Source organism: Heptranchias perlo, chromosome 35 (assembly GCF_035084215.1).
Source record: "Heptranchias perlo isolate sHepPer1 chromosome 35, sHepPer1.hap1, whole genome shotgun sequence".
NCBI lineage: Eukaryota > Metazoa > Chordata > Chondrichthyes > Hexanchiformes > Hexanchidae > Heptranchias > Heptranchias perlo.
The window spans coordinates 14,080,991-14,091,081 of NC_090359.1; the positions used below are offsets into that span (position 1 = coordinate 14,080,991).

At 48.2% G+C, this 10,091-nt stretch overlaps 1 non-coding gene across 1 annotated transcript; it reads left to right on the forward strand.

Annotated features, from left to right (window-relative positions):
- Window positions 1-9,790: 9,790 nt before the first annotated feature.
- trnah-gug (transfer RNA histidin (anticodon GUG)) lies at window positions 9,791-9,862 on the forward strand. Its single transcript has one exon. It is a non-coding gene; the product is annotated as a tRNA-His (tRNA).
- The last annotated feature ends 229 nt before the right edge of the window (window positions 9,863-10,091 follow it).

Genomic DNA, 10,091 nt, shown 5'->3' on the forward strand with positions numbered 1-10,091 from the left:
CCCACATCAAACTGGTCTTTGGGTCATCCTCTTGGAATAAAATATAAAGCCGGGTGGAATTGCCCCTCCCGCTCATTCCTCACTTCGGGAGAATGAGACCGACCATCAAGGAGAGATTTTCTGATCCTGTCGTTGAATCTCATTTATATTAAACATTCCTTGAACTCTCTGCCGGGGGGATTCAGAGCTGGGGTTCGCCATGAACCAGCTTCCCCTCAATTCCCAGCTTTATCAGTGAATCGACCAACAAACGCTCGACAGAGCTCAGGTTATATTAATAATAAAAACAGAAAATGCGGGAAACACTCAGCAGGTCAGGCAGCATCTGTGGAGAGAGAAACATCCTTTCAGGTCGATGACCTTTCATCAGAACTCTCTCCACAGATGCTGCCTGACCTGCTGAGTATTTCCAGCATTTTCTGTTTTTACTTCAGATTTCCAGCATCTGCAGTATTTTGCTTTTGTTTCACAGCTTGTATTAATGTTCTGCTGATGATATCTTAATATTATCTTGTTTTTGGGCCACTTTAATCAGGTTCATGGACAAATTCTTACATCATCCCTTCTCCCAAAACGCTTCTCTCTCTCATTCATTCTTTTCTCCTTTCAATCCAGAAGAGGGCGGGAATCAGAGCTCACCCCCCGAACCCTCCGCACACAGACCCCCGTCTACCACTCCGTGTGATCCAAGAGATAATTCAATACATTACACTCTGTATAAAGACAGAAAGCTGACACACCAGGGGAGATCGCACGGTGTTGGACAGATCACAACACGTGTCTCTGTCTCTCTCCGCCATCCCGGCCTGTGCTCTGTTATCTGATCTCACTCAATGTGTTCCTGATCATTTTCATCAACATCTTTGAATGTGGCAGCACAAGTTGGTGAAACCGTTAAAACAGCATCCGGTTCCTTGGCTTAATAATAGAGAAATGCAGCACAAAAGCAAGGAAGTTATGTTGAACGTTTATAAATCATTGTTCAGACCTCATATGAAGTATTGTGTCCAATTCTGGGCACTATAATTTATTAAGGAGGTCAAGGTCTTGGAGAGGATGGAGAGGAGATTTCCCAGAATTATACCAGGGATGGGGTTTAGTTGTGTGGAGAGACTCGAGAACCTGGGATTGTTCTGCTTCGAGCAATGAAGGTTAAGGGTAGAAGTAATCCACGTGTTCAAAATTAAGAGGGGTTTTGATGGAGTAAATAAGGAGAAACTTCACCCACTGGCGGGAGGGTCGGCAACCAACGGACGCAGAGTTAAGATAATGGGCAATAGAACTAGAAGGAAATACGGAGATTTTTTTTTACACAGCGGATTGTTATGATCTGGAACGCACTGCCTTAAAGGATGGTGGAGCTCGATTCAATCGTAACTTTAAAAGGAGAATTGGATAAATACTTGAGTATCTCTCCACAGATACTACCTGACCTGCTGAGTGTTACCAGCAGTTTCTGGGTTTATCTTTGAGCTTTCACTGGAGCAGTTTTCCTGACAACCTGCAACTTGCCTCAAGGGCGCAGCTTCAAGCACAACTTTCTTGTGCTCTTCTCACACACAAGATCGCACTTTACTTTCCAACACACGCGCTTTAAAATCTGCCGTTTCTGCTCACAGCGTCCTGCGGCATGAGAATTTGAAAGACCTTTCGCTGATGGTCTGTAATCGTTCCTTTTTCCCCACTGGCACTCTTTACATTTATCCTCTACTCGATTCAATCGCATGTTTCAACAGAACTATTAAGATCAAGGCGGAACACTTCCGATCTTACTGCACCGCCCCAACTTGCCAAATGTGAACCTTTCAACCGCCATTCACAGCTCTGTGGCGCTGCCCGTCACTCACGCAACTCAACTGCTGAGAGAAAAGAGCCAACAAGCATCAAAACAAAAACCAGTTCTTCGGTTACCATCCCCTGGATCACAAGATTCCCCAAGTAAATTTCGTGAACAATCGGGCGGCTGTCTTTCCAGAGACCAGCCCTGCTTTCGTCGTGTTTGCCTGTCGAGCGGTCACGCAGATCGAAACATATCGACTGATTTCAAGGCACAAATGAACATTGGTGCGAATGGGACATGTGTCCAATAGAAACAGCGGTCGGAGCAGAACAAACTTAAGGGCGTGAGATCGTGAAAGTGAATGTTAGAGTCGGCAATGCCGCAGGAAAGAGTCCATGAAATGGAAGGAGGAAAGGAAAGGCGGCCGATTGACTGTGGAAGGAAGAAAAAGCTGGGAGAAGAGGCGGGTTTGAACTGTGGAACATCAAGTACAGGCATGTGAGAGTGCTGGGATTTGAAGGAATGGTAAGGTTTTCGCCACCAACAAAAAATATTTCTTGTATATATTAAAGATTGAAATATTGCTGCATTCTATCAGTTTGTGTGGCAGAGGATAAAAGAGGTGAGAAAGTTATGCCGTGACTCGGATTCGAACCGAGTTTGCTGCGACCACAACGCAGAGTACTAACCACTATACGATCACGGCGCCACACCTCAGCTGTTGTTACAAGACCCGAACCACAGCAATAAGCAGCGCCTCAAATTGTTGCAGAATAGCGGTCCAGCCCCTCCCACGGCCCATCCTTTAAATATCCACCCAGCAATTTCACCAGCGCTGGTTTCATCAATTTGTGCTTCTTTTTGAATTGTTCTCGGTATTATCTGTCCTGATCCTTTACTTGGCCCACGAGAATCCTAGAATCATAGAAAGGCTACAGAACGGAAGGAGGCCATTCGGCCCATCGAGTCCCCGCCGGCTCCATGCAAGAGCAATCCAGCTGGTCCCACTCACCCGCCCTTTTCCGGTTGCAATTCTTTTCCTTTCAAGTACTTATCCATTTCCTTTTGAAGGCCATGATTGAATCTGCCTCCACCACCCCCTCGGGCAGTGCATTCCAGATCCTAACCACTCGCTGTGTAAAAAAGTTTTTCCTCATTTCACCTTTGGTTCTTTTGCCAATCACGTCAAATCTGTGTCCTCTGGTGCTTGACATTTCCACCAATGGGAACAGTTTCTCTCTATCTACTCTGTCTGTACCCTTCATGATTTTGAATGCCTCGATCAAATCTCCTCACAACCTTCTCTGTTCCAAGGAGAACAACCCCAGCTTCTCCAGTCTGTCCACGTAACGAAAGTCCCTCATCCCTGGAATCATTCTTGTAAATCTCTTCTGCACCCTCTCTCCGGCCATCAGATCTTTCCAAAAGTGCGGTGCCCAGAACTGGACACAATGCTCCAGTTGTGGCCAAACCAGTGTTTTACAAAGTTTCATCATGACTTCCATAATTTTTTACTCGATGCCTCTATTTATAAATTCCAGGATCCCGTATGCTTTTTAATCGGCTTTCTTAACCTGCCTTGTCACCTTTAACGATTTGTGCACATATACCCCCAGATCTCTCTGTTCCTGTACCTCTTTTAGAGTTGTGCCCTCTAATTTATTTTGCCTCTCCTCGTTCTTCCTACCGAAATGTATCACTTCACATTTTTCTGCGTTAAATTTCATCTGCCACGTGTCCGCCCATCCCACCAGCCTGTCCATATCCTCTTGAAGTCTATCACTATCCTCCTCACTGGTTACTACCCTTCCAGCTTTTGTGTCATGTGCAAATTTTGAAATTATACCCTGAACACCCCAGTCCAAGTCATTAATATATATCAAGAAAAGCAGTGGTCTCAGCACCGACTACACGGCATCTACAAATTTGTCCAATGCCCCTAGAGTGAAGCGGGATCACTTTTCACTCGTAAACCAGCAACCCTGATGTTAAAATCATCTGCCGGAGAAAGACGTGATTTCAGCGCGGTGACACTGGGCCAGAGTAAAGTTCAGTTAATGTGATTGCCGAGTGGCGAGGGAGTCAAAGGATATGGGGAAAAGGCGGAAAAGTGGAGTTGAGGTAAAAATCAGATCAGCCATGATCTCATTAAATGGCGGAGCAGGCTCGAAGGGCCAAATGGCCGACTCCTGCTCCAATCGCTTATGGTCTTATGGTGGTGAGAGGGTGGATTTGGAACTCCTGTGCGCCTGCTTTGCGCAGGTAACACGACTTGTTACAAACTAAACCATTAATTCACCGAGCTAAAGTTTGAGGTTGCAGCGACAAGAACCTGATTACATTAATTACAGGAAATTAATGAAACTCTGTGAAAGATGAATAATTGTTGTAATCGCCATTGATCAACGATAACTTTCTGCTGCAGACTGACAGAAACACTGACATGGACACTGGGTGACAGAGAAACTTTAATCAGTTTCAACAACAACAACTACAAATACAACGTCCATTTATATCGCACATTTAACGTAGCAAAACGTCCCAAGGGGCTTCACAGGAGCTTTTTTAAACAATATTTGACACCGAGCCACAGAAGGAGATATTAGAAGCAAAATACTGCGGATGCTGGAAATCTGAAATAACAACAGAAAATGCTGGAAATACTCAACAAGTCAGGCAGCGTCTGTGGAGAGAGAAACAGGGTGAACGTTTCAGGTCGATGACCCTTCGTCAGAAATGGAAAAAGTTGAAGATTAAACCGTTTTTAAGCAAGTACAGAGTCAGGAAAAGGGATGGGGGAGGAAGGGGAGGTGAGGAAAGAACAAAAGGGAAGGTCTCTGATTGGGTGGAGGGCAGGAGTGATTAAATAATAAAAAGGATGATGGTGCAAGGCAAGGAGAGTGGTAATGGGACAAGTAAAGAAACAAAAGATGGGTCAAGAGGAGCTGTAAATGGCAACATCAAAACCATAACCAGCACTTGGTCTCCGAAAAAATGTGAGCAGTGTTTATGATCTGAAGTTATTGAAATCAATGTTGAGTTCAGAAGGTTGTAAAGAGCCTGATCGAAAGATGAGGTTCTGTTTCTCGAGCTTCCGTTGAGTTCCACTGGGACAGTGTAAGAGGCCGAGGACAGAGAGGTCAGAGTGGGAGTGGGACGGGGAATTAAAATGGCAAGCGACCGGAAGCTCAGGGTCACACTTGTGGACTGAGCGGAAGTGTTCAGCAAAGCACTCACCCAATCTGCCTTTGGTCGCCCCAATGTTGAGGAGGCTGCATTGTGAGCAGTGAATACAGTACAGTAAATTGAAAGAAGTACAAGAAAATCGAATGAAAGGGCAGCTGTTGCATCTCCTGCACTTGCATGGGAAGGTGCCGTGGGGAGGAGAGCGGGTGTTGAGGGTGATTGAAGAGTGGACCAGGGAGTCATGGAATGAGCGGTCCATTCGGAAGGCTGAAAGGAGAAGGGAGGGGAAGATGTGTTTGGTGGTGGCATTCCACTGGAGGTGGCGGAAATGGGGGAGGATGGTACATTGAATGTGGAGGCTGGTAGGGTGGAAGGTAAGGACAAGGGGGACACTATCACGGTTCTGGGAGGAAGGGGGTGAGGGCAGAAGTGGGGAAATTGGACGGACATGGTCAAGGGCCTTGTCAACTACAATGGAGGAGAATCATCGGTTGAGGAAAAAGGAAGACATATCGGAAGCACTGGTGTGGAAGGTGGCATCGTCAGAACAGATGCGGCGACGACAGAGAAACTGGGAGAAGGGAATAGAGTCCTTACAGGAAGCGGAGTGGGAGGAAGTGTAATCAAGGTAGCTGTGAGGGTCGGTGGGCTTATAATAGATATTGGTTGACGGCCTATCTCCAGAAATGGTGATCGAGAAGTCGAGGAAGGGAAGGGAAGATTCGGAGATGGACCGTGTGAAGGCGAGGGAAGGGTGGAAATGGGAAGCAACCTTGATGACATTTCCCAGTTCGGGGCGAGAGCAGGAAACGGCATCGATACAGTCATCAATGCACCAGAAAAAGAGGTGAGGGAGGGGGCCTGAGTAGGACTGGAACAAAGAATGTTCCACATATCCTTCGAGAAAATCGAAGGCATAGCTCGGACCCATCGGGGTTCCCATAGCAACACTGTTTATTTGGAGGAAATGAGTGGAGTCAAAGGTTCAATGTAAGAACAAGTTCAGCCAGGCGGTGGAGGCTGGTGGATGGGGACTGGTTGGGCCTTCGTTCATGGAAGAGGCTGAGGGCCCACAGGACGCCCTGGTGGGAGATGGAGGTGTAGACGGACTGGACGTCCACGGTAAAAAGGAGACGGTTAGGGCTGGGGAACTGGAAACTGTTTAAGTGGCGGAGGGTGTCGGAAGAGTCGTGGATGTAGGTCGGAATAGACTGGAGGAGGGGAGAGAAAATAGAGTCGAGATAGGAAGAAATTGGTTCCGTGGGACGAGAACAGGCTGAGACGATGGATCTACCAGGGCAGTCCTGTTTGTAGATCTTGGGAAGGAGGTAGAAGTGGGCTGTGCGGGGTTGGGGGACTGTGAGGTTGGAGGCCATGGGGGAAGATCTCCAGAGGAGATGAGGACAATGACGGTCTGGGAAACTATGGCTTGAAGTTCGGTGGTGGGATCACCCTGCAGGGGAAGGTAGGAGGAGGTATTGGAGAGTTGGCGTTCAGCCTCCTCCAGTTCGAGGTCTGTTCACCTCACAACAACAATAGCGCTGCCCTTGTCAGCAGGTTTAATGACAATGACAGGGTCAGACTCGAGAGAACGGAGTGCTGCGAGTTCAGATGGAGGGAGGTTAGAGTGAGTGAGGGGAGTAAAGAAATTGAGACAGCCGATTTCACGCCGGAAGTTCTCAATGGAAAGATCAAGAGAGGGTAAGAGGATAGAGGGAGGGGTCCAGGCGGAACGAGAATTCTGAAGATGGGAGAAAGGGTCCGCTGTGCGGGGGGAAGACTCCTGGTCAATGAAATGGGCGCGGAGGTGAAGGCGACGGAAGAAGAGCTCAGCATCGTGTCGAGCTCGAAACTCATTGAGGTGGGGGCGTAAGGGGATGAAGCTGAGGCCTTTGCTGAGGACTGACGTTCGGTGTCAGAGAGGGGAAGGTCAGGGGGAATGGTGAAAACACGACAAAGAGATTGGAGGGAGGGATGGGGTCAGAGGAAAGTGAAGGGGAAGAAGGATCGGGAGGGGTGTTGGTATCTAAGAGTTGTTGAAACTTGCGGTCCTTGACACCTGAAAGGAAGAAAAAAAGTTCTTTAGTTGAAGCGCTGGATGAGGCGAAGGATGAAATGGAACTGCGGACCAGGACAGCTCTGAAGTAGAGAGAGTCGGTGCTGCTGAAGAGAGAGTGTTTGATCAGGTTTCTACTAAAACTCACTTTCACAGACACATCTCCTTCCTCAGCAACTGTGTCCGGCTCCGACTTATTCCACGTGGATTCCAACTTAAATTCCACCCTTCATGTTTCGGATCCACCCATGATTCCAGATATCTCCATGATATTCAGCGTTCCTCCTCCGCGCCCATTTCTTTGTCCAGGAGTCTTCCCCCCGCACAGCGGACCCTTTCTCCCATCTTCAGAATTCTCGGTCCACCTGGACCCCTCCCTCTATCCTCTTACCCTCTCTTGATCTTTTGATTGGGAACTGCCAGCGTGACATCGGCCGTCTCAATTTCTCTGCTCGCCTCACTCACTCTAACCTCCCTCCCTCTGAACTCGCAGCACTCCGTTCTCTCGAGTCCGGCCCTGACATTGTCATTAAACCTGCTGACAATGGCGGCTCTGTTGTTGTTGTGAGGTGAGTAGACCTCTACCTAGTGGAGGCTGAACACCAACTCTCCGATACCTCCTCCTACCTTCCCCTGGACCATGACCCCACCACCGAACATCAAGCCATTGATTCCCAGACCATCACTGACCTCCTCCTCTGGAGATCTTCCCCCCACGGACTCCAACCTCACAGTCCCCGAACCCCCTTCTACCTCCTTCCCATGATCCAAATCAGGACTGCCCCAGGAGATCCATCGTCTCAGCCTGTTCTTGCCCCGTGGAACAAATTTCTTCCTATTTCGACTCTACTTTCTCTCCCCTCGTCCAGTTTATTCTCTTTCCGGAACTCATCCTATTCCTTCCGCCACTTGAACAATTTCCAGTTCCCCAGTCCTAACCCCCTCCTTTTCACCATGGACGTCCAGTCCATCTACACCTCCATCCCCCACCAGGACGGCCTGCGGGCCCCCTGCCTCTTCCATGAACGAAGGCCTAACCAATCCCCATCCTCCACCACCCTCCTCCGTCTGGCTGAACTTGTTCTAACGTTGAACAACTTCTCCTTTGACTCCACTAACTTCTTCCAAATAAAAGATGTCGCTATGGGAACCCCAATGGGTCCCAGCTATGCCTGCCTTTTTGTGGGCTACGTGGAACATTCTTTGTTCCAGTCCTACTCAGGTCCCCTCCCTCACCTCTTTTTCCGGTACATTGATGACTGTATCGATGTCACTTCCTGCTCTTGCCCCAGTCAAGTTTGCTTCCAATTTCCACCCTTCCCCTCGCCTTCACATGGTCCATCTCCGAACCTTCCCTTCCTTGACTTCTCCACCTCCATTTCCGGGGATAGGCTGTCAACCAATATCTATTATAAGTCCACCGACCCCCACAGCTACTTTGATTACACTTCCTCCCACCCTGCTTCCTGTAAGGCCTCTATTCCCTTCTCCCAGTTTCTCCGTCTCCGTTGTGTCTGTTCTGATGATGCCACCTTCCACACCAGTGCTTCCGATATGTCTTCCTTTTTTCTGAACCTAGGATTCCCCTCCACTGTAGTTGACTGGTCCCTCGACTGTCTCCATCCTATTTCCTCCACTTCTGCCCTTACCCATTCCACTCCCTCCCAGAACCACGGTAGGTCCCCCTTGTCCTTGGCTTCCACCCCACCAGCCTCCACATTCAATGTATGATCCTCCGCCACTTCCACCACGTCCAAGCGCGATGCCACCACCAAAAACATCTTCCCCTCCCCTCCCCTTTCAGTATTCCGAAGGGACCGCTCCCTCCACGACACCCTGGTCCACTCTTCCATCACCCCCAACACTCGCTCTCCTCCCCACGGCACCTTCCCATGCGAGTGCAGGAGATGCAACACCTGCCCTTTCACCTCCTCCCTTCCCACCTTCCAGGGCCCCAAACATTCCTTCCAGGTGAAACAGCGATTTATTTGTAATAGCTTTGCTGAACACCTCCGCTCAGTCCGCAAGCGTGACCCTGAGATTCCGGTCGCTTGCCATTTTAATTCCCCGTCCCAATCCCACTCTGACCTCTCTGTCCTCGGCCTCTTACACTGTTCCAATGAAGCTCAACATAAGCTCGAGAAACAGCACCTCATCTTTCGATCAGGCTCTTTACAACCTTCTGAACTCAACATTGATTTCAATAACTTCAGATCATAAACACTGCTCACATTTTTTTTCGGACAGCAAGTGCTGGTTATGGTGCTAATGTTGCCGTTTACAGCTCCTCTAGACCCATCTTTTGTTTCTTTACTTGTCCCATTACCACCCTCCTTGCCTTGCACCATCATTCCTTTTGTTATTTAATCACTCCTGCCCTCCACCCTATCAGAGACCTTCCCTTTTGTTCTTTCCTCCCCTCCCCTTCCTCCCCCATCCCTTTTCCTGACTCTGTCCTTGCTTAAAAACTGTTTAATCTTCAACCTTTTCCAGTTCTGACGAAGGATCATCGACCTGAAATGTTAACTCTGTTTCTCTCTCCACAGACGCCGCCTGATTTGCTGATTATTTACAGAATTTTCTGTTTTTATTTCAAATTTCCAGCATCCGCAGTATTTTGCTTCGAATATCTCCTTCTGTGGCTCGGTGTCAAATTTTGTTTAAAATCTCCTGTGAAGCGCCTTGGGACGTTTTGCTACGTTAAAGGAGCTTTATAAATGCTCCGGGGAGAAGAGGCGCGGGGGCAAGTGCTCTGAGTAACATGTGGCGCCGTGATCGTATAATGGTTAGTACTCTGCGTTGTGGTCGCAGCAACCTCGGTTCGAATCCGAGTCACGGCATAGTGCACTTTGCCCCTTTTGTTCTCTGCCAATAAAATGCAGTAATAAATCAATCTTTAATACTTGAAATAAATATTTTTTGTTGGTGGCGAAAACTGATTTACTCCATCCAATTATCCTTCTAAAGTTACAATTGAATCGAGCTCCACCATCCTTTAAGGCAGTGCGTTCCAGATCATAACAATTCGCTGTGTAAAAAAAATCTCCTTAACTCCCTTTTGCCAATTAT